Source organism: Manis javanica, chromosome 1 (assembly GCF_040802235.1).
Source record: "Manis javanica isolate MJ-LG chromosome 1, MJ_LKY, whole genome shotgun sequence".
NCBI lineage: Eukaryota > Metazoa > Chordata > Mammalia > Pholidota > Manidae > Manis > Manis javanica.
In genome coordinates this window covers 162,116,065-162,141,657 of record NC_133156.1, presented here as the reverse complement: position 1 = coordinate 162,141,657, position 25,593 = coordinate 162,116,065, and the positions used below count along the sequence as shown (strand labels likewise).

General features: G+C 39.6%; 1 protein-coding gene across 1 annotated transcript in view; it reads left to right on the top strand.

The window, feature by feature from the left end:
* MRPL30 (mitochondrial ribosomal protein L30) overlaps positions 1-25,593 on the top strand; it is a 72,041-nt gene that overhangs the window by 5,774 nt on the left and 40,674 nt on the right. The gene's annotated exons all lie outside the window — the stretch shown is intronic.

The following is a 25,593-nucleotide window of genomic DNA, read 5'->3' as shown; positions in this document are numbered from 1 at the left end:
TTCAGGAAACTCTATCTTTCATCATTGATTTTAATACCTGGCTTACATTTGTATCTCAGCTCCCTCCTCTGTTACCATCTTGGGGATGTATACCACATTGGACATTCTGGTTTCAGAGTGAGTTCTTTTTCTAAGTTCTAGGGAATATAACCCAGGCTTCTTGCCTGCTGATACCTTAAAATCTAAAAATCTCACATATTTTTTTATACTTCCATCCTCTTTTACTAAATCAAGCCAATTGTACTTTTCTAAAACCTCTTTCCTGCCTAGGGGGATTGCTTCATCTCCCTACCGTAGCCTGAATTGCTTCAAGTTTACTGTCCTTTCATGCCAGCATTTTTATTTGCTTCTCTCTCTCTTAACATTATCATAGCCATCTTTTTTTTTTCCCCAGCAATTAATTTTTCACTCCCATACCCAGATGGTAGGCAGTGCTGGAAGAAAATCACATAAACATGCAGAGTAACCCAATTTCTTATTTACAATTTTCAACTTAGAGTAACTTTCTATTGGTGTCAGATTCAACTCTGTTGATTCCCTCTTTCTTTAGAGAGGCCGTATTCCTAAATATTTCTACTCTTCTTAATCTCAGAATTCCACTACTTGTAATCTTGTCACAAACTTGATTCATAATTGAGAGCAGAGGCCTTCAGCAGTGAGCTCCTTTAGCCCCCAGGTTTTAGCCCTTTAATTTACTCTGGATTTTTGTCCTGTTCAGACTGTTGTGGCCTTGTATTATCAAATATTATCTTCCTTATCTTACATATTTTTTTCTGTCTCGACTTTCACTGGATCCTTACCCATAGTGAACGAACATGCTTATGTTTCCCTACCCCCAAAACTCTCCTGCTCAGTTTTGTTCTATTTCTCTCCATTTCTTCATTGCCAGACTTTTTTGAAGAGTCATCATTGCCAACCATTTCCTCTCTCTATGGTTCATTTCTTTTATTTCTACTGTATTTACTCTATGTTTATTGAGTACCTACCATTTCTCAGGTATTTGCTAGTTGTTGGACGTTCATGGTGAGTGAAAGAGACAAGCTCACTGACCTCAGGAATAGACGGTTAGTGTAGTGGTTTTCAAACTCTAAAAACTAGAGTAAAAACTACGTTTTATCTTGTGTACAGCACAGACGTGTTACCTATACCTAACAAGTTTCACAATACAATGCTATCCCTCACTATTTATCTGATACTTTATATTCAATTTTATTTCACCTTTTAAAAATTGATCTCATGACCCATTAATAGGTCAAGATCTAAGTTTAAAATACTCAAGCCTTGTCTTGCCAATGGGTTTCAGCTTCAGGCAAGTTCGCTATGGATTCAATGTGACCAAAGAAATTGACAGCAAAACGTTCTTTGGGGTGAAAGGATTTATTACCTGGCTTGTTCTCCCGGCAGTACGTCAAGCACTGGTGTCTCTGCCTCCGCCCAGAGCACTGGGCTGAGCTCTCTGTATAGTGCAATAATAGCTTGTTGCATAAAGGTGTGGAAGTGGTAGCCTAGCAACAGGCTACTTACATCATCAGGAGGTTTAAGTTCAGTGAGGATCCTGGCCGTAGAACCTCAACTTCCGCACAAGCATATAGTAGGAATAGTAAACAAATCAGTAAATAATTATGAAACGAAAGTATGAAAAAAAGTCCAGTTAGCTGTAATGGACATTAATAGGGGCTACCTAGCTAGCACTCAGGAAGATGACATTGAAATTGAGACCTGAAGGAGAAAAAAGCCATGCAAAGTGGAGTGGGGAGGAGTGTTCCTGGTTTTATCAGTTTGCTACATAACTACTACAAAATTTGGTGGCTTAAAACAACAGTCATTTTATTTATTTATTTATTTATTTTCTTTTTTTTATTTTGGTATCATTGATCTGCCATTACATGAGCAATATTATAGTTACTACACTCCCCCCATCATCAAATCCCTACCACATACCCCATTACAGTCACTGTCCATCACTGTCGTAAGATGCTATAGAATCACTACTTGTCTTCTCTGTGTTGTACTGGCTTCCCCATGCCCCCTCCTACATTATGTGAGCTAATTGTAATGCCCCTTATTACCCTTATACCACCCCTCCCATCCTCCCCAGTCCCTTTCCCTTTGGTAACTGTTAGTCCATTCTTGGGTTCTGTGAGTCTGCTGCTGTTTTGTTCCTTCAGTTTTTTCTTTGTTCTTATACTCCACAGATGAGTGAAATCATTTGATACTTGTCTTTCTCTGCCTGGCTTATTTCACTGAAAATAATACCCTCTAGCTCCATCCATGTTGTTGCAAATTTGTTTTCTTCTTATGGCTGAATAATATTCCATTGTGTATATGTACCACATCATCTTTATCCATTCATCCACTGATGGACATTTAGGTTGCTTCCATGTCTTGGCTATTGTAAAAAGTGTTGTGATAAACATAGGGGTGCATATGTCTTTTTTAAACTGGGCTCCTGCATTCTTAGGGTAAATTCCCTAAGAGTGGAATTCCTGGGTCAAATGGTATTTCTATTTTGAGTTTTTTGAGGAACCTCCATACTGCTTTCCACAATGGTTGAACTAATGTACATTCCCATCAGCAGTGTACATTCCCTTTCTCCACAACCTCTCCAACATTTGTTGTTGTTTGTCTTTTGGATGTTGGCCATCCTAACTGGTGTGCAGTGATGTCTCATTGTGGTCAACCCTTTATCGAATTTCATTTATGAATATATTCTCTCATACATCATCTATCGATGGTGTCCTTGGCTGTACAGAAGCTTTTCAGCTTGATATAGTCCCACTTGTTTATTTTTGCTTTTGTTTCCCTTGCCCAGGGAGATATGTTCATGAAGAAGTTGCTCATGTTTATGTCCAAGAGATTTCTGCCTGTTTTTTAATAAGAGGCTTATAGTTTCATGACTTACATTCAGGTCTTTGATCCGTTTTGAATTTACTTTTATGAATGGGGTTCTACAATGATCCAGTTTCATTCTCTTACATGTAGCTGTCCAGTTTTGCCAACACCAGTTGTTGAACAGGCTGTCATTTCCCCATTGTATATCCATGGCTCCTTTATTGAATATTAATTGACCATATATGCATGGGTTAATATCTGGACTGTCTATTCTGTTCCACTGGTCTGTGGGTCTGTTCTTGTGCCAGTACCAAATTGTCTTCATTACTGTGGCTTGAAGTTGGGAAGCGAGATCCCCCCTGCTATATTCTTCCTTCTCAGGATTGCTTTGGTTATTCGGGGTATTTTGTGGTTCAATATGAATTTTAGAATTATTTGTTCCAGTTTGTTGAACAATGCTGTTGGTATTTTGATAGGAATCGCATTGAATCTGTAGATTGCTTTAGGCAGGGTGGCTATTTTGACAATATTAATTCTTCCTAGCCAAGAGCATGGGGTGAATTTCCATTTGTTAGTGTCCTCTTTATTTCTCTTAAGAGTGTCTTGTAGTTTTCAGGGTATAGGTCTTTCACTTCCTTGGTTAGGTTTATTCCTAGGTATTTTATTCTTTTTGATGCAATTGTGAATGGGATTGTTTTCCTGATTTCTCTTTCTGCTAGTTCACCATTAGTGTATAGGAATGCAACCAATTTCTGTGTATTAATTTTGTGCCCTGCAGCTTTACTGAATTCAAATATTAGTTCTAGTAGTTTTGGAGTGGATTCTTTAGGGTGTTTTTATGTACAATATCATGTCATCTGCAAACAGTGACAATTTGGAGGCCTTTTATTTCTTTGTTTTGTCTGATTGCTGAGGCTAGGTCCTCCAGTACTGTGTTGAATAAAAGCGGGGAGGGTGGTCATCCTTGTCTTGTTCCCGATCTTAAAGGAAAAGCTTTCAGCTTCTCGCTGTTAAGTATAATGTTGGATGTGGGTTTGTCATACATGGCCTTTATTATGTTGAGGTACTTGCCCTCTATACCCATTTTGTTGAGAATTTTTATCATGAATGGATGTTGAATTTTGTTGATTGCTTTTTCATCTATGGAGATGATCATGTGGTTTTTGTCCTTCTGTTTGTTGATGTGGTGGATGATGTTTGATGGATTTTTGAATATTGTACCATCCTTGCATCCCTGGGATGAATCCCACTTGATCATGATGTATGATCCTCTTGATATATTTTTGAATTTGGTTTGCTAATATTTTGTTGAGTATTTTTCATCTATGTTCATCAGGGATATTGGTCTGTAATTCTCTTTTTTTGTGGGGTCTTTGCCTGGTTTTGGTATTAGGGTGATGCTGGCTTCATAGAATGAGTTTGGAGGTATTCCCTCCTCTTCTGTATTTCTTGGAAAACTTGAAGGAGAATGGGTATTATGTCTTCTCTAAATGTCTGATAAAATTCAGCAGTGAATCCATCTGGACCGGCAGTATTGTTCTTGTGTAGTTTTTTGATTACCAATTCAATTTTGTTGCTGGTAATTGGTCTGTTTAGATTTTCTTTCTTCCTTGATCAGTCTTGGAAGGTTGTACTTTTCTGGGAAGTTGTCCATTTCTTCTAGGTTTTCCATCTTGTTAGCATTTTCATGGTATTGTGTAATAATTCTTTGTATTTCTGTGGGGTCCATCATGATTTTTCCTTTCTCATTTCTGATTCTGTTTTTGTGTGTAGATTCTCTTTTTCTCTTAATTAGTCTGACTAGGGGTTTATCTATTTTGTTTATTTTCTCAATGAACCAGTTCTTGGTTCATTAATTTTTTTCTATTGTTTTATTCTTCTCAATTTTATTTATTTCTTCTCTGATCTGTCTTGTGTCCCTCCTTCTGCTGACTTTGGACCTCATTTGTTCTTCTTTTTCCAGTTTCAATAATTATGACTTTAGACTATTCATTTGGGATTGTTCTTTCTTCTTTAAATAGGCCTGGATTGCTATATACTTTCCTCTTACAACTGCCTTTGCTGCATCCCACAGAAGTTGGGGCATTTTGCTGTTATTGTCATTTGTCTCCATATATTGTCTGATCTCTGTTTTAATTTGGTCATTGATCCATTAATTATTTAGGAGCATGTTGTTAAGTCTCCATATGTTTGTGAGCCTTTTATTTTCTGTGTACAATTTATTTCTAGTTTTATACCTTTGTGATCTGAGTAGTTAGTTGGTAGAATTTCATTCTTTTTGGATGTACTGAGGTTCTTTTTATGGCCTCAGTACATCCAAGTATGTACTGAGTATGTGGTCTATTCTGGAAAATATTCCATGTGCACTTGAGAAGAATGTGTATCCTGCTGCTTTTGGGTGTAGAGTTCTGTAGATGTCTGTTATGTCCATCTGTTTTAGTGTGTTGTTCAGTGCCTCTGTGTCCTAACTTGTTTTCTGTCTGGTGGATCTGTCCTTTGGAGTGAGTGGTGTGTTGAAGTCTAAAATGAATATATTGCATTCTATTTCCTCCTTGAATTTTGTTAATATTTGTTTCACATATGTCGGTGCTCCTGTGTTGGGTGCATATATATTTATAATGGTTATAGCCCCTTGTTGGACTGACTCCTTTATCATCATGTAATGTCCTTCTTTATCTCTTGTTACTTTCTTTGTTTTAAAGTCTGTTTTGTCTGATACAAGTACTGAACATCTGCTTTTTTTTCCCTATTGTTTGCATGAAATATCTTTTTCCATCCCTTCACTTTTAGTCTGTGTATGTCTTTGGGTTTGAGGTGAGTCTCTTGTATGCAGCGTATAGACAGTCTTGCTTTTTTATCCATTCTATTACTCTGTGTCTTTTGAGTGGTGCATTCAGTCCATTTACATTTAGGGTGATTATTGATAGATATGTACTTATTGCCATTGCAGACTTTGGGTTTATGGTTACCAAAGGTTCAAGGGTAGCTTCTTTATTATCTAACTGTCTAACTTAACTCTCTTATTATGCTATTATAAACCCAGTCTGATGATTCTTTTTTTCTCTCCCTTCTTATTCTTCCTCCTGCACTCTATATATGTTAGGTGTTTTATTCTGTACTCTTTTTTGTTTCCCCTGACTGCTTTTGTGGATAGTTGATTTTATTTTTTGCCTTTAGTTAATATTTGGTTGGTCTGCCTTCTTTGCTTTGATTTTATTTTCTCTGGTGACATCTAATTAGCCTTAGGAGTGCTTCCATGTAGAGCAGTCCCTTTAAAATATCCTGTAAAGGTGGTTTGTGGGAGGCAAATTCCCTCAACTTTTGCGTCTCTGGAAATTGTTTAATCCCTCCTTCAAATTTAAATGATAATTGTGCTGTATATAGTATTCTTGGTTCAAGGCCCTTCTGTTTCATTGCATTAAATATATCATGCCCCTCCCTTCTGGCCTGTAAGGTTTCTGTTGAGAAGTCTGATGATAGCCTGATTGGTTTTCCTTTGTAGGTGATCTTTTTTCTCTCTCTGGCTGCCTTTAATACTCTGTCCTTGTCTTTCATCTTTGCCATTTTAATTATTATGTGTCTTGGTATTGTCCTCCTTGGGTCCCTTGTTTTGGGATATCTGTGGGCTTCCATGGTCTGAGAGACTATTTCATCCCCCACTTTGGGGAAGTTTTCAGCAATTATTTCTTCAAAGACACTTCCTGTCCCCTTTCTCTCTGTTCTTCTGGTACCCCCATAAGGCAAATATTGTTACATTTGGATTGGTCACACAGTTCTCTTAATATTCTTTCATTCCTAGAGGTCCTTGTACCTCTTTCTGCCTCAGCTTCTCTGTATTCCTGTTCTCTGATTTCTATTCCATTAGCACTCTCTTCCATCTCGTCCAGTCTGCTCTTAAGAACTTCTGTTGATTGTTTCATTTCTGTTATCTCTCTTTAGACTTCATCCCTTAGCTCTTGCATATTATTCTGCAGTTCCATCAGCATGGTTATGACTATTAGTTTGAATCTTTTTCAGGTAGATTGGTTATATCTATCTCACGAGGCCCTCTCTCTGGGGTTGTCTGAGTGATTTTTAGCCAGAGCAGATTCTTCTGCCTTTTCATGGCAATAAAAATGGTTACAGGCAGGTGGCGGTTGTGTCAGCTGGGAGAACAAAGTCCCTTCCTGGTTGCTGGTTGCCTTGCTCTTCTCTGCTGCCTGTGTCAGTTACCTGCACATAGGGAGCAGTCTCTGGGATAATCTCCTAAGCTTCTGTGGGCAGGGGGGCCCTTGGGATAGCCTAGGGCACTGCGGGGGTTTGCAGACGCACTGGGTGTGTTCTCCTGCAAGAATGGCACCCCTTCATGCCTTCCAACCTTGCTCTGGCTTCCTCTGGCTTCCTCTGCCTGTGCCAGTCTACCTATTGTGGGGGGTAGCCTCTCATTTAATTCCCTGAGCTTCCATGGGCAGGGTGATCCTCGGGTAGCCTAGGGCACTGCGGAGGATTGCAGACATGCTAGGTGTGTTCCCCTGCAAGAAGAGCGCCGCTTCGTGCCTTCTGGACATTGCTCCAAGCTTCCTCTGTGCTGGGTAGCTGTGTGCTGGTGGCAGCCTCTGGGTCTGTCCTGGTTAGCTGCGAACTGGGAGAAGACTGTATTGTTGCTGTGGGTGAGGCTTTTCTCTGGCTGTTCGACAACTGTGGCGGGTGAGCCTGTTTGCTTGCAGTGCCAGCTGGGGGGAATGAATGGCAGGCTGCTTATCGCTGTGAGGGGCTTTGGGGCAGCGTTACCCCCCAAGGGGGTTAGGGCGCCTGAAGTTCCTTAAGATTCCCAGCTGCTGGGCTGAGTGTGCCAGACAATTTTGTCCAGCTGTTAAGCCCTTGTCCCTTTAAGACTTTTAAAAAGTGCTCACTTTTCTTTTGTCCCAGGGGAGCCAGCTATGGGGACCTGCTCGCAGTCTTCTTCTCAGATTTTACTTTTGTTTCTCTAATAACCAGTACACCATGCTGTGTGTGTCTGTGGTCCCAGTGCAGATCACTAGGGCTGGGTATTCAGCAGTCCTGTGCTTCCACTCCCTCCCCACTCTGATTCTTTTCCTCCCGCCGGTGAGCTGGGGTGGGGTGAGTGCTTAGGCCCTACCGGTTCACAACTTTGTATCTTACCCTTTTCATGAGATGCTGAGTTCTTACAGATGTAGATGTAGCCTGGCTGTTGTACTGTATCTTCTGATCTCTTTTAGGAATAGTTGTATTTGTTGTATTTTCAAAAACATACATGGTTTTGGCAGGAGATTTTGGCTGCCCTACTCATGTCGCTATCTTGAGCTCCTCTCACCAACAGTCATTTATTTTGTTAACAAATCTACATTTGAGTAGGGCTTTGGTGGGGATAGCCTATGATCCAGTGGCATTAGCTAGGAGAATCTAACAGGCTGGAAATACCTGCTTCCAAGAAGGCTTATTCACATGGTTGAGAAATTGGTGCTGACAATTGCAACTGGTTATCTCAGAGTGGGAGTGGAGTAAATGGAGAAGATTTTACTTTCCTCATTGCTCTTGGGACAAACATGATTGGTGGTTCAGTTTTTCTCCATTTGAGGTGGGTCTAATGGGCAGGCCCTTTTGTTCTTTAGCAGTGTGGAGAAAATGGAAGTTCCTGTGGCCAGGATCCTCACCTAACTAAACTTCTTAATGATGTAATTTGCCTACTGCTAGGCTAATGCTTTCACACCTGTAGGCAATGAACTGTTATTGCTGAGTCACTATATAAAGAGCTCTTCTGGATGGAAGCAGAGATAGGTGGATTAGGGATCTGCAGACTGCTGGATGCATATGTGACTGTAGTGCCTGACCTCTTGCCACAAGAATAAAACTTGGTATAAAACCTTTTGCCCAAGAACATCCCAATGTCATTCCTCAGTCTCACTATGAATCCATAGTGAACTTGCCCTGGGATGAAACCCTCAGGCAAGACAAGCAGCAGTGTTAAATAGCAAGTACACAATTTTTAAGAGGTTTCTCAGGCATATTTTTAAACATTACCTTTGTTGCAATAGGTGAAACTTATTTTCTAAGAAAGGTATAAGAGTCCTGTTGTCCTTTGATGCAACAAAGCTGTCTCACCTGAGCATTTCAGCCTGGGTTTCGGTGAGACAGAAATGTCAACGGAGTTTTGGGGGTAAAATAATTTATACCTGGCATTCTCACAGTGGTAGGTGGAGCACTAGAATCACATCTACATCCAGCATTCTGCAGGTCTGTAACCCACCTCTGTCTCTGCCTCCTCCCAGACCATTGGGCAGAGCTCTTTATATAGTAACTAGGTGGGTAATAAAATAGCTCATTGCCTAGGGTGTGGAAGCATTAGCCTACCAGTAGGCCAATTATATCATCAAGTAGATTAAAGTCAGGTGAGAATCCTGGCCATAGGAACTAACATTTTCCCCACAAAAGCAGACATGATTTCCTAATACCATTTGTTTCTCAAGAGAGGATATCATCAGGTAAATGGTGTTAAGAGCTTCCAGTTCCAAAAGGGAGATTTGACAAGCATTGCCTGGAATAGATGAGATGTTCAAGGGATGTTTTGAAGGTAGATTCCACACAACTTTCTGATTGTTTGAATATGGGGATGAAGAAGACTGAGGAATAGCACCTAGATTTATTTGAACAACCAGAGGGATGGGAATAAACACGGAGTGGGGGAGTGTTTATCAATAGTTCAGTTGGGGCATATTATATTTGAAATTACATGTGTGCCTCTGTGATGCCAGCTGACATGCCAAATAAGCAGCTAAATATATGAAATTAGAACTCAATGAAGTCTTGGCTTAATATATTATTTAGGAGTGACAGAATTTAAGTAATATTTTAAGGCATGAAAATGGATAACTGTGGAGTTTTATAATTCATCTGAATTTTAATTTTAAGTGTTTAGCATCTGAGTCCCTTTACTGTGTTTGGGAGATTCTCTACCTTGCAAATCTTGGTGGTATATAGAGTCCACCTGTTGGAGAGGTGACTGAGAGGATTTGACTGCCAGTTGACCCTTGAACTCAGGCAATCACAAGCTCCTTACCAACCCCCACCCCCCACCCCCGTACTTGGAATGTGTGTTCTGCCCACTTGTTCCCATACTTGGAGCCACCTCAAGCAAGCAGCCTGGAAAGATTATTGAGACCATCTGGATGATACACATGACTGACCCCAGTTAAGTCCTCTTTATTTATTTTTTAAAAATTAATTGCAATATGTGTGACACCAATTGCCATGGTATATTTCTTCCCTACATATATGTATAACAGTAACAATATTATACACAGCAGTAACAGTATAACTTCATTCAGTTTCCTGGACGTGATTCCATTGTGTGTTAAGTATGTGGGAGGGGATCTTCCCACACATACTTACACCAAGCAATTCTCGAACACCAGCAGGGTGTTGGAGAACACAATTCTGGTGCTCTCTGCCTGGAGACAGCACTAGACTGCCAAGTTAAGGGCTCCATCTTACAAGACTACCCTCCATTTCTGATTCCAGACGCCAGTCACAAACCTCAGGCAGTTACCTGTGCTTTTACTTACTGGCTACAGATTGGAGGCTCACATGACCACCCCTTTGGTTGGATTAATTTGCTAGAGCAGCTCACAGACTCAGGAAAAAACTTAAATTACATTTACCAGTTTAATAAAGGGTACCTATAAATGGTACAAGTTAACAGCCAGATGAAGAGAGACATAGGGCAAGGTTCCCAAATAAAGGAGCTTCTATCCTCAAGGAGCTTGGGGCCTGGTTCCCCAAGCATAGAAGCTCTCTCTGATCAAAAAGCAGCATCCAACCCAGCAGAACAGGCAAAGCAGAGCGAGAGAGTGATACAAGTTCTTGTACAGGTTTTGTGAAGGCTTCATTGCATAGTCACGATTGACTAAACTATTGGCCATTGGCTGATCCAACCTCTAGCACCCCCTGCCCTTGGGTGGGGGTCCAAAAGTCTCTCATTAACATGACAAAACAACTATTTCACCTTTAAGACTGCAGTGTTTTCAGGAACTGTGGATGAAGACCAATATACCTGGGAAATATATATTTGGTCATAAGAATGACCAAATATGTATTTCTTATAACTTATCACAATTATTTTTATTATCAAATGTACATCACGATGGCTCAACAGTCCCCCTCCTCCTCCCCTGCCACCCCACTCCCCTCCCTCTTAGTAAACACTAGTCACTTCACAGTGTCTATGAATCTAATGCTGTTTGTTCATCTGTTTTGCTTTGTTTTTATATTCCACAAATAAGTGAAATCATATGGTACTTGTCTTTCTCCACCTAGCTTACTTCATTAAGCATAATACCCTTTAGCCCATCCATGTTGTTACAAATGGCAGGATTTCTTTTCTTTTTATGGCTGAATAATATTCCACTGTGTATATGTACTACATCTTCTTTATCCATTCATCTATTGATGGACACTTAGGTTGCTTCTGTATCTTGGCTATTGCAAACAGTGTGGCAATAAACATAGGGGTATATATCTTTTTGAATCAGGGATTTTGTTTTCTTCAGGTAAATTCCTAGGAGTGGAATTACTGGCTCAAATGGTATTTCTATGTTAAGTTTTTTTGGGAACCTCCAGATTGCCTTCCACAGCAGTTGTACCAATTTGCAGTATCACCAACAGTGTAGGAGGGTTCCTATTTCTCCACATCCTGGCCAGTATTTGTTGTTTCTTGTCTTTTGGATGGTCACCATTCTAACTGGTGTGAGGTGATATCTCATTGTGGTTTTAATTTGCATTTCCCTGATGATTAGTGATGTGAAACATCTTTTCATGTACCTGTTGGCCATTTGCGTTTCTTCTTTGGAGGAGTGTCTGTTCAGGTCCTCCACCCATTTTTTTATCAGGTTATTTGTTTTTTGGATGTCGAGGCATATGAGTTTTTTTGTATATTTTGTATGTTAACCCCTTATCAGATGAGTCATTTATGAATATATTCTCCCATACTGTAGGATGCATTTTTGTTCTGCTGATGGTGTCCTTTGCTGTACAGAAGCTTTTTAGTTGGATGTAGTTCCACTTGTTCATTTTTTAGTTTGTTTCCCTTGCCCAAGGAGATGTGTCCAGGGAAAAGTTGCTCATGCTTATATTCAAGAGATTTTGGTTGTGTTTTCGTCTAAGAGTTTTATGATTTCACGACTTACACTCAGGTCTTTGATCCATTTTGAGTTTACTTTTATGTATGGAGTTAGACAATAATCCAGTTTCATTCTCTTGCATGTACCTGTCCAATTTTTCCAACACCAGTTGTTGAAGAGGCTGTCATATTCCTATTGTATATTCATGGCTCCTTTATCATTTATTAATTGACCATATATGTGTGGGTTTATTTCTGGGCTGTCTGTTCTGTTCCATTGATCTCAGGGTCTGTCTTTGTGCCAGTGCCAAATTGTTTTGATTACTGTAGCTTTGCAGTAGAGCTTAAAGTCAGGGAGCATAATCCTCTCAGCTTTGTTCTTCTTTTCCAGGATGGTTTTGGTATTAGGGGTCTTTTTTGGTTCCATATGAATTTTAGAACTACTTTTCTAGTTCCTTGAAGAATGCTGTTGGTATTTTGATAAGGATTGCATTAAATCTATAAATTGCTTTGGACAGGATGGCCATTGTGGCAATATTAATTCTTCCTACCCATGAGCATGAGATAGATTTCCATATTTTGGTTTCGTCTTTAATGTCTCTCATGAGTATCTTGTAGTTTTCAGAGTATAGGCATTTCACTTCCTTGGTTAGGCTTATTCCTAGGTATTTTATTCTTTTTGATGCAGTTGTAAATGGAGTTGTTTTCCTGATTTCTCTTTCTGCTTATTTGTTGTTAGTATATAGGAATGCAACATATTTCTGTGTATTAGTTTTGTATCCTGCTACTTTGCTGAATTCAGTTATTAGTTCTGGTAGTTTTTTGGTGGATTCTTTAGGGTTTCCTATGTATAGTATCATATCGTCTGCAAATAGTCACAGTGTAACTTCTTCCTTACCAATCTGGATGCTTTTTATCTCTTTGTTTTGTCTGATTGCCATGGCTAGAATCTCCAGTACTATATTTAATAAAAGTGGTGAGAGTGGAGGGAGAGAGAAGGGGATTGAGGGGTATTATGTTTAGTACACATGGTGTGAGGGATCACAGGGAAAACAGTGTAGCACAGAGAAGGCAAATAGTGAATCTGTGGCATCTTACTACACTGATGGACAGTGACTGCATTGGGGTATGGTTGGGGACTTGATAATATTGGAAAATGTAGTATCCACATTGTTTTTTCATGTGAAACCTTCATAGGAGTGTATATCAATAATACCTTAATAAAAAAAATCTTCACTATGTTAAAAAAAAAAGTGGTGAGAGTGGGCATCCTTGTCTTGTTCCCAATCTTAGAGGAAGAGTTTTCAGCTTTTCGCTATTAAGTATGATGTTGGCTGTGGTTTTGTCATATATGGCCTTTATTATGTTGAGGTATGTACCCTCTATACCCATTTTGTTGAGAGCTTTTGTCATGAATGGATGTTGAATTTTGTCAAATGCTTTTTCAGAGTCTGTTTAGATGATCATGTGGTTTTTATCCTTTTTGTTAATGTGGTGTATGATATTGATTTACAAATATTGTACCATTATTGCTTCCCTGAATAAATCATACTGGGTATTGAAAGTGATCTTTTTTATGTATTTTTTTATTCTTTGCTAATATTTTATTGAGGACTTTTGCATCTATGTTCATCAGGGATATTGGTCTGTAATTTTCTTTTTTGTGGTGTCTTTGTCTGGTTTTGGTATTTGAGTGATTCTGGCCTCATAGAATGAGTTTGAAAGTATTCCCTCCTCTTCTACTTTTTGGAAAACTTTAAGGAGGATGAGTATTAGGTGTTCACTAAATGTTTGATAAAATTCAGTGATGAAGCCATCTGGAACAGGCATTTTGTTCTTAGGTAGTTTTTTGATTACCAGTTCAATTTCATTGCTGGTAACTGGTCTGTTCAGATTTTCTGTTTCTTTCTGTGTCAGTCTTGGAAGGTTGTATATTTTTAGGAAGTTGTCCATTTCTTCTAAATTGTCCAGTTTATTGGCATAAAACTTTTCATACTATTCTCTAATAATTCTTTGTATTTCTGTGATATCCACTGTGATTATTCCTTCTTCAGTTATCATTCTGTTTATGTGTGTATATTTTTTTTTCCTGATAAGCCTGGCTAGGGGTTTATCTATTTTGTTTATGTTTTCAAAGAATTAGCTCCTGATTTTACTGATTTTTCTATTGTTTTATTCTTCTCAATTTTATTTATTTCTGCTCTGATCTTTATTATGTCCCTCCTTCTACTGACTTTGCATTTCATTTGTTCTTTTTCAAGTTTCTTTAGTTGTGATTTTAGACTGTTTAGTTGAGATAGTTCTTATTTCTTGAGGTAAGCCTGTATTGCTATGTACTTTCCTCTTAGAACTGCCTCTGTCATGTCCCACAGATTTTGTGCTGTTGTGTGTTTCATTTATCTCCATGTATTGCTTGATTTCTGTTTTAATCTGTTCACTGATCCATTGATTATTTAGAAGCATGTCATTTAGCCTCCATGTGTTTGTAAGTCTTTTGGTTTTGTGTAATTTATTTCTAGTTTCATACCATTGTGGTCTGAGAAGCTGCTTGATACAATTTCAATCTTTTTTAATTTATTGAGGCTCTTCTTATGGCCTAATATGTGATTTGTTCTGGAGAACATTCCATGTACACTTGAGAGAAAGGTACATACGGCTGCTTTTGGATGGAGTGTTCTGTAGATATCTGTTAAGTCCATTTAATCTAATATATTGTTCAGTGCCTCTGTTTCCTTATTTATTTTGTCTGGTTTATCTATTGATGTGAGTGGTGTGTTAAATTCTCCTGAAATGAATGCATTGCAATCTGTTTACTCCTTTAATTCTGTATTTGTTTTACATATTTAGGTGCTCCTATGTTGGGTGCATAGATATTTATAATGGCTATATCCTCTTTTTAGACTGATCCCTTTATCATTATGTGATGTCCTTCTTTGTCTCTTGTTTGTGTTTTTTTAAATTTTTTTTTAATTTTAATTTTAATTTTTGTTTTTATTTAAATGATTTATTCATTTTAACCCCTGAATCCACCATCCAATTCACAACACAGAATAATAAAATATTACCAATGACTTACCCATGTGCTCTTTGCTTGCCCTAATGCTACCGACCCTTCCTCCCCCTCAGAGGTACTCACTGTCCTAAATTTGGTGTCTATCATGGCTCAATTTTAACAAGGCTTTAGAACATATATGCATAAAAACAATCGATCATTAATTTATACAATGATTATCATGCTATATTTTGCCTTCTAACAAATTGCTTAAATTTTTTTTTTTTGAGAGGGCATCTCTCATATTTATTGATCAAATGGTTGTTAACAACAATAAAATTCTGTATAGGGGGGTCAATGCTCAATGCACAATCATTAATCCATCTCAAGCCTAATTCTCATCAGTCTCCAATCTTCTGAAGCATAACGAACAAATTCTTACATGGTGAACGAATTCTTACATAGTGAATAAATTCTTACATGGTGAACAGTACAAGGGCTTTCACCGCAGAAACTTTCGGTTTTGATCACGTATTATGAACTATAAACAATCAGGTCAAATATGAATATTCATTTGATTTTTATACTTGATTTATATGTGGATCCCACATTTCTCCCTTTATTATTATTATTATTTTTATTTTTAATAAAATGCTGAAGTGGTAGGTAGATGCAAGATAAAGGTAGAAAACATAGTTTAGTGCTGTAAGAGGGCAAATGTAGATGATCAGGTGTGTGCCTATGGACTAAGTATTAATCCAAGCTAGACAAGGGCAGCAAAACATCCACGGATGCAGAAGATTTCTCTCAAAACAGGAGGGGTGAGGTTCTGAGCCTCACCTCTGTTGATCCCCAATTTCTCACCTGATGGCCCCCCTGCGACTGTGCCTGTCTTAGGTTGTTCCTCCCTTGAGGAATCTTACCCGTCTCTGGCTAACCAGTCATCTTCCGGGGCCATACAGGGAAATGTAAAGTTGGTAAGTGAGAGAGAAGCCATATTGTTTGAAAAGGTTAGCTTTTTACTTCTTTGCAGATTTATGCCCTGTGGCTTCTATGCCCAGCACTTGTCTCGAGGTATCTTTACCACCTGGAGGAATTATGATACTTGGTAAATTCGATATGAGGCACGAATTCTATTTAGGAAGGAAGAAGAAAAGCTATAGAGGTAGCATATGGGAGAAAACATGGGAGGATTGATTATTTCTTTGACATATCTTCTTGTAGAGTACCTTAAGCATGTATAGGTTTTAAACTACTATCTTGTGCACACATATTAACATACTAGGAATATGGTAACATAAACAAAGCAAATGTATAATTACCAGCCATCTCCAGTGAAGCCAAGAAAACCATTTAGGTACCCTAGGCATTTGTGAAAATTTGTCTATGATATGATAGATATTGTCCAATTGTACTTGAACAGTCTGAGAGAAATCAGACAAATTAAAGCAACCCATTTCTGGGATCTGTTCACATCCCATATGTTCTTTTAACCGTAGATAGTCTATAGTCGTAAGATTTTGGAGTGCTACAACTTGCACCCCTCCCAACTCCTGGTTGAGTTCCAACAGTACAGATCCAGTCAAATTCGTTGTCTCACTGTATGCACATGCCAGCCTAGACATCTCCCTCCTCATTCCTATGGCAAGTCCAGGAAACGGTGGGGTGGACGCAGCCACAACTGCAGCATCGCCCGGATCCCTGTGGAGGCTTTTTGATGATCATCCCCCGGCAGGAGTCCTCCAGAGAGTGCTGATGCCGGAAGCTCCTCCTCATATTGTATCTTAGTTCATTTTCTGGGTAGCCAAACTAGGCCTTGATCTGCATAGAAACAAACAGACCCTTTGCCCACATTTTGACATGCCCTCTATACCACTGTGTAGAACTCATTGGAGGTCAGCACACAGGAACTGCTTTTTTTTTTTTTTTTATTAAGAGAAAGGCATATTATCAGAAAAGAGTACCTCCATAACTGATTATCTGACACCCTTTAAGTGATCAACATTCAGGATATTTAAAGCATGTGTTAATCTTTGATTTACCAATAGTTTTATCCTATCAAGGAGTAATCCCCCTTTTCTTTCTTTCTTTCTATTTTTTTAAATCTTTAATCTACACATACATGAAGAATACTATGTTTACTATGCTCTCCCCTATATCAGGTCCCCTCTAAAAACCACATTATGGTTACTGTCCATCAGCATAGCAAAATGTTGTAGAATCACTACTTGTCCTTTCTGTGTTGTATAGCCCTCCCTCCCCTTTCTCCCTCCCCCCCATGCATACTAATCTTAATACCCCCTTTCTACTTCCCCCCCTTATCCCTCCCTGCCCACCCATGCTCCCCAGTTCCTTTCCCTTTGGTACCTGTTAGTCCATTTTTGGGTTCTGTAATTCCGCTGCTGTTTTGTTCCTTCAGTTTTTCCTTTGTTCTACTCCTCAGATGAGTGAAATCATTTGGTATTTCTCTTTCACTGCTTGGCTTATTTCACTGAGCATAATACTCTCCAGCTCCATCCATGTTGCTGCAAATGGTAGGATTTTTCCGCTTCTTATGGCTGAGTAGTATTCCATTGTGTATATGTACCACATCTTCTTTATCCATTTATCTACTGACAGACATTTAGGTTGCTTCCAATTCTTGGCTATTGTAAATAGTGCTGCGATAAACATAGGGGTGCATCTGTCTTTCTCAAACTTGATTGCTGCATTCTTAGGGTAAATTCCTAGGAGTGGAATTCCTGGGTCAAATGGTAGGTCTGTTTTGAGCATTTTGATGAACCTCCATACTGCTTTCCACAATGGTTGAACTAATTTACATTTCCACCAGCAGTGCAGGAGGGTTCCCCTTTCTCCACAGCCTCGCCAACATTTGTTGTTGTTTGTCTTTTGGATGGCAGCTATCCTTACTGGTGTGAGGTTATACCTCATTGTAGTTTTAATTTGCATTTCTCTGATAATTAGCGATGTGGAGCATCTTTTCATGTGTCTCTTGGCCATCTGTATTTCTTTTTTAGAGAACTGTCTGTTCAGTTCCTCTGCCCATTTTTTAATTGGGTTATTTGTTTTATGTTTGTTGAGGCGTGTGAGCTCTTTATATATTCTGGACGTCAAGCCTTTATCGGATCTGTCATTTTCAAATATATTCTCCCATACTGTAGGGTTCCTTTTTGTTCTATTGATGGTGTCCTTCACTGTACAGAAGCTTTTCAGCTTAATGTAGTCCCACTTGCTCATTTTTGCTGTTGTTTTCCTTGCTCGGGGAGATATGTTCAAGAAGAGGTCACTCATGTTTATGTCTAAGAGGTTTTTGCCTATGTTTATTTCTAAGAGTTTTATGGTTTTGTGGCTTACATTCAGGTCTTTGATCCAGTTTGAATTTACTTTTGTGTATGGGGTTAGACAGTGGTCCAGTTTCATTCTCCTACATGTAGCTGTCCAGTTTTGCCAGCACCATCTATTGAAGAGACTGTCGTCTCGCCACTGTATGTCCATGGCTCCTTTATCAAATATTAATTGACCATATATGTTTGGGTGAATGTCTGGAGTCTCTAATCTGTTCCACTGGTCTGTGGCTCTGTTCTTGTGCCAGTACCAAATTGTCTTGATTACTATGGCTTTGTAGTAGAGCTTGAAGTTGGGGAGTGAGATCCCCCCTACTTTATTCTTCATTCTCAGGATTGCTTTGGCTATTCGGTGTCTTTGGTGTTTCCATACGAATTTTTTAACTATTTGTTCCAGTTCATTGATGAATGTTCCTGGTAATTTGATAGGGATTGCATCAAATCTGTATATTGCTTTGGGCACGATGGCCATTTTGACGATATTAATTCTTTCTAGCCATGAGCGTGGGATGAGTTACCATTTATTAGTGTCCCCTTTAATTTCTCTTAAGAGTGACTTGTAGTTTTTAGAGTATAAGTCTTTCACTTCTTTGGTAAGGTTTATTCCTAGGTATTTTATTCTTTTTGATGCAATGGTGAATGGAATTGTTTTCCTGATTTCTCTTTCTATTGGTTCATTGTTAGTGTATACGAAAGCTACAGATTTCTGTGTGTTAATTTTGTATCCGGCAACTTTGCTGTATTCCGATATCAGTTCTAGTAGTTTTGGAGTGGAGTCTTTAGGGCTTTTTATGTACAGTATCATATCATCTGCAAATAGTGACAGTTTAACTTCTTCACTATTCCTTGTATTTCTTTGTTTTGTCTGATTGCCATGGCTAGGACCTCCGGTACTATGTTAAATAACAGTGGGGAGAGTGGGCATCCCTGTCTAGTTCCCGATCTCAGAGGAAATGCTTTCAGCTTCTCGCTGTTCAGTATAATGCTTGCTGTGGGTTTATCATATATGGCCTTTATTATGTTGAGGTACTTGCCCTCTATTCCCATTTTGATGAGAGTTTTTATCATGAATGGATGTTGAATTTTGTCAAATGCTTTTTCAGCATCTATGGAGATGATCATGTGGTTTTTGTCTTTCTTTTTGTTGATGTGGTGGATGATGTTGATGGATTTTCGAATGTTGTACCATCCTTGCATCCCTGGGGTGAATCCCACTTGGTCATGGTGTATGATCCTTTTGATATACTGTTGAATTCTGTTTGCTAATATTTTATTGAGTATTTTTGCATCTACATTCATCAGATATATTGGTCTGTAATTTTCTTTTTTGGTGGGGTCTTTGCCTGGTTTTGGTATTAGGGTGATGTTGGCTTCATAGAATGAGTTTGGGAGTATTCCCTCTTCTTCTATTTTTTGGAACACTTTAAGGAGAATGGGTATTATGTCTTCTCTGTGTGTCTGATAAAATTCCGAGGTAAATCCATCTGGCCCCGGGGTTTTGTTCTTGGGTAGTTTTTTGATTACCGTTTCAATTTCTTTGCTCTTAATTGGTTTGTTTAACTTTTGTGTTTCTTCCTTGGTCAGTCTTGGGAGGTTGTATTTTTCTAGGAAGTTGTCCATTTCTTCTAGGTTTTCCAGCTTGTTGGCATATAGGTTTTCATAGTAGTCTTTAATAATTCTTTGTATTTCTGTGGAGTCTGTCGTGCTTATTCCATTCTCATTTCTGATTATGTTCATTTGTGTTGATTCTCTTTTTCTCTTAATAAGTTTGGCCAGAGGCTCATCTATTTTGTTTATTTTCTCAAAGAACCAGCTCTTGGTTTCATTAATTTTGGTATTGTTTCATTCTTCTAAATTTTGTTTATTTCTTCTCTGATCTTTATTATGTCCCTCCTTCTGCTGACTTTAGGCCTCATTTGTTCTTTTTTTCCAGTTTCGATAATTGTGATGTTAGACTATTTATTTGGGATTGTTCTTCCTTCTTCAGGTGTGCCTGGAATACTTTTCTCTTAAGACTTTTCCTGGATATACTTTCCTCTTAAGACTGCTTTCTCTGTGTCCCACAGAAGTTTGGGCTTTGTGTTGTTGTTGTCATTTGTTTCTATATATTCCTTGATCTCTATTTCGATTTGTTCATTGATCCATTGATTATTTAGAAGCATGTTGTTAAGCCTCCATGTGTTTGTGAGCCTTTTTGTTTTCTTTGTAGAATTTATTTCTACTTTTATACCTTTGTGGTCTGAAAAATTGGTTGGTAGAATTTCAATCTTTTGGAATTTACTGAGGCTCTTTTTGTGAGCTAGTATGTGGTCTATTCTGGAGAATGTTCCATGTGCACTTGAGAAGAATGTATATCCTGTTGCTTTTGGATGTAGAGTTCTATAGATGTCTGTTAGGTCCATCTGTTCTGGTGTGTTGTTCAATGCCTGTGTGTTCTTACTTATTTTCTGCCTGGTGGGTCTATCCTTTGGGGTGAGTGGTGTGTTGAAGTCTCCTAAAATGAATGCATTGCAGTCTATTTCCCTCTTTAGTTCTGTTAGTATTTGTTTCACAAATGCTGGTGCTCCTGTGTTGGGTGCATATATATTTAGAATGGTAATATCCTCTTGTTGGACTGAGCCCTTTATCATTATGTAGTGTCCTTCTTTATCTCTTGTTACTTTCTTTGTTTTGAAGTCTATTTTGTCTGATATTAGTACTGCAACCCCTGCTTTATTCTCACTGTTGTTTGCCTGAAATATGTTTTTCCATCCCTTTACTTTTAGTCTGTGCTTTTCTTTGGGTTTGAGGTGAGTTTCTTGTAAGCAGCATATAGATGGGTCTTGCTTTTTTATCCATTCTATTACTCTGTGTCATTTGATTGGTGCATTAAGTCCATTTACATTTAGGGTGACTATCGAGGGATATGTACTTATTGACATTGCAGGCTTTAGATTCCTGGTTACCAAAGGTTCAAGGTTAGCTTCTTTAGTATCTTACTGCCTAACTTAGCTCGCTTATTGAGCTGTTATATACACTATCTGGAGATTCTTTTCTTCTCTCCCTTCTTATCCCTCCTTGTCTGTTCTTCATATGTTGTGTGTTTTGTTCTGTGCTCTTTTTAGGAGTGCTCTCATCTAGAACAGTCCCTGTAGGATGCTCTGTAGAGGTGGTTTGTGGGAAGCAAATTCCCTCAGCTTTTGCGTGTGTGGAAATTGTTTAATCCCGCCATCATATTTAAATGATAGTCGTGCTGGATACAGTATCCTTGGTTCAAGGCCCTTCTGTTTCATTGTATTAAATATATAATGCCATTCTCTTCTGGCCTGTAGGGTTTCTGTCGAGAAGTCTGATGTTAGCCTGATGGGTTTTCCTTTATAGGTGACCTTTTTCTCTCTAGCTGCCTTTAAAACTCTTTGCTTGTCCTTGATCCTTGCCATTTTAATTATTATGTGTCTTGGTGTTGTCTTCCTTGGATCCTTTCTATTGTGGGTTCTGTGTATTTCCGTGGTCTGTTCGATTATTTCCTCCCCCAGTTTGTGGAAGTTTTCAGCAATTATTTCTTCAAAAACACTTTCTATCCGTTTTCCTCTCCTTCTTCTGGTACCCCTATAATACAGATATTGTTCCTTTTGGATTGGTCACATAATTCTCTTAGTGTTGTTTCATTCCTGGAGATCCTTTTATCTCTCTCTATGTCAGCTTCTATACGTTCCTGTTCTCTGGCTTCTATTCCTTCAATGGCCTCTTGCATCTTATCCATTCTGCTTATAAATCCTTCCAGGGATTGTTTCACTTCTGTCATCTCCTTCCTGACATCTGTGATCTCCCTCCAGACTTCATCCCATTGCTCTTGCATTTTTCTCTGCATCTCTGTCAGCATGTTTATGATTTTTATTTTGAATTCTTTTCCAGGGAGGACTGGTTAGGTCTGTCTCCTTCTCAGGTGTTGTCTCTGTGATCTTTGTCTGCCTGTAGTTTTACCTTTTCATGGTGATAGAGATAGTTTGTAGAGCTGGTACGAGTGACTGCTGGAAGAGCTTCCCTTCTTGTTGGTTTGTGGCCTTCCTCTCCTGGGAGAATAGCGACCTCTAGTTGCTTAGGCTTGTCAGCTGTGCGCAGACAGGGCTTCTGCTACCTGCCTGTTTGCTATGGAGTTTATCTCCACTGTAGCTGTGGGCATGGCCTGGCTGGGGCTGCTCCTCCAAAATGGTGGAGCCCCATTGGAGGAGGAGTGGCCGGGAGGCTATTTATCTCGGTAAGGGGCCTCTGTGCTCCCTGTTGCCCAGGGTGTTAGAGTGCCCAGAGATCCCCAGATTCTGGGCCTCTGGTCTAAGTGTCCTGTCCTGCCCCTTTAAGACTTCCAGAAAGCACTGTCCAAACCAAAACAACAACAGCAACAATGAAAGAGGAAAAAAAAAAGGAAAAAACATGCGATTTTGTTTGTCCTCAGTTGCCGGTCCCAGGCACCCGCTCACCAGTCCTGTTGCCCTGCCTCCCTAGCACCGGGGGCCCTGTCCCTTCTCAGCTTCCAATAAGCACCCGCCAAAAAAGAAAAGGGGGAAAATGCGCGATATTGTTTGTCCTCAGGCACCGGTCTCAGGCACCGGTCCCAGGCACCCGCCCACTGGCCCTGCCGCCCTGCGTCCCTAGCACTGGGGTCCCTGTCCCCCTAAGGCCTCCAAAAAGCACTCGCCAAAAAGAAAAAAAAAAGGGAGAAACATGTGATTTTCTTTGTCCACCAGGCACCTGCCCACCGTTCTTGCTGCCCTGCCTCCCTGGTATTGGGGTCCCCGTTCCTCCAAGGCTTCCAAAAAGCACTCACCAGAAAAAAGGGAAAAATGCGCAATTTTCTTTGTCCTCAGGCACCGTTCCCAGGCACCCGCTAACTGGTCCTGCCACCCTGCGTCCCTGGCTTTGGGGTCCCTGTCCCTTTAAGGCTTCCAAAAAGCACTCGCCAAAAAAAAGAAAAAAAAAGGGAAAAAGGCGCGATATTCTTTGTCCTCAGGCGCCGATCCCAGGCACCCGCCCACCGGTCCCACCGCCCTGCCTCCCTAGTATTGGGAAAAACGCGCGATTTTCTTTGTCCCCAGGCGCCGGTCTCAGGCACCCGCTCACCAGTCTTGCTGCCCTGTTTCCCTGGTATTGGGGTCCCTGTCCCTTTAAGGCTTCCAAAAAGGACCCCCCAAAAAGGAAAAAGAAGGGAAAAACACGCGATTTTCTCCGTTCTCAGGCGCTGGTCTCAGGCACCCGCTCCCTGGTCCTCCCGCCCTGCCTCCCCAGTACTGGGAAAAACGCGCGATTTTCTTTGTCCCCAGGCGCCGGTCTCAGGCACCTGCTCACTGGTCCTCCCGCCCTGCCTCCCCAGTACTGGGAAAAACGCGCGATTTTCTTTGTCCTCAGGCGCCGGTCTCAGGCACCCACTCACCGGTCTTGCTGCCCTGTTTCACTGATATTGGGGTCCCTGTCCCTTTAAGACTTCCAAAAAGCACTCGCCAAAAAAAATAACCGCTCCGGTTTCTTTCCAGCCACCGGGAGCTGGGGGGAGGGGTGCTCGGGTCCTGCCGGGCCGGGGCTTGTATCTTACCCCCTTCGCGAGGCGCTGGGTTCTTGCAGGTGTGGATGTGGTCTGGATGTTGTCCTGTGTCCTCTGGTCTCTATTTTAGGAAGAGTTTTCTTTGTTATATTTTCATAGATCTATGTGGTTTTGGGAGGAGATTTCCACTGCTCTACTCATGCCGCCATCTTGGCTCCGCCTCTCTTGTTTGTTTTGTAATCAATTTTGTCTAAGTACTGCTACTTCTTTTTTTTTTCTCCCTATTATTTGCATGATGTATCTTCTTCCATCTCTTCACTTTTAGTCTGTGTATGTCTTTGAGTCTGAAGTGAGTCTTATAGGCAGCATATAGATATAGATGAGTCTTGTTTCCTTATCCATTCTGCCACTCTTTGTTTTTCAATTGGTGCAGTCTGTTTACATTTAAGATGATTATTGAAAGATATGTACATATTGCCATTTTATTGTTTTCTGGCTATGTTTTATATCTCCTCTCTGTTCCTTTCTTCCTCTCTTATACTATTCTGTTATTATGATGGTTTTCTTTAGTGTTGTAATCGGATTTCTCTCTCTTTTTATTTTTGTGTGTGTTTACTGTAGCTTTAGTTTTGTGGTTACCAAAGGTTCAAGAATAGCTTCTTTACTGTATAATAGTATATCTTGAATTACTGATTACTCTATTTCAAATACAATCTAAAGGTACTTTGCTTTCCTTCTTCTTCCTCCTCATTTTTCCTATTAGATGTCATACTCTGCACTTTTAGTATATCATGTGACTGATTTTTTTAATAAAGTTGGTTTTGCTTCATTTTGTTTTAATTTCATACTTTCTTGGTAATTAGGTTGTCTACTACCCTTACTATGGGTTTATTTTCACTGGTGAAAGCTATTTATTCTTAGGGTCATTTCCATCTACAGGAATCCCTTTAACATATGGTGTAAGATTGGCTTAGTGGTGGCAAATTCATTCAACTTTCATTTATCTGGAAATTGTTTAATACCTGCTTCAAATTTAAATGGTAATCATGCTGGGCAGAGGATTCTTGGTTGGAGGTTCTTCTGTTTCAGTACATTAAGTATATCATGCCATTCCCTCTGGCCTGTACAGTTTTGTTGAGAATTCTGCTGATAGCTTGATGGGATTTCTAACCTTTTTTCTTCTCTGGCTGCTTTCAACACTCTCTCCTTATCCTTCATTTTTGCCATTTTAATTATTATATGTCTTGGTGTTGTCTTTCCGGGGTTCCTATTGTTAGCAGATCTCTGTACTTCCATGATCTGAGTGTCTATTTTCATTCCCCAAGTTGGGGAAGTTTCCAACAATTATTTCCTTAAAGAGATTCTATCCCTTTGTCATTCTTTTCTCCTTCTGGTACCCTTATTGTGCAAACATTGTTTTGCTTGGATTGGTCACATAGCTCTCTTATTCTTTCATTCCTAGAGATCATTTTTTGTCTGTTCCTCAGCTTTGTTTTCCTGTTCTCTAATTTCTATTTCATTTACTGTCTCTATATGATCTAATCTACTTTTAAACCCCTCCCTTATATGTTTGTTTCATTTCAGATACTGAGTATTCTTCAGCTCTGAGTAGCTCTTTTTCAGGTTTTCTATCTCTTTATTAAAGTCCTCACTGAGCTCTTGAGTATTTTCTGTAAATCCATGAGCACTTTTATTTTGAAATCTTTATCAAGAAGATTAGTCATCTGTTTCATTTAGCCTTCTTTCTGGGGTTCTGTCTTAAAGTTTTGTTTGGATCAGATTCCTCTGCCTGCTC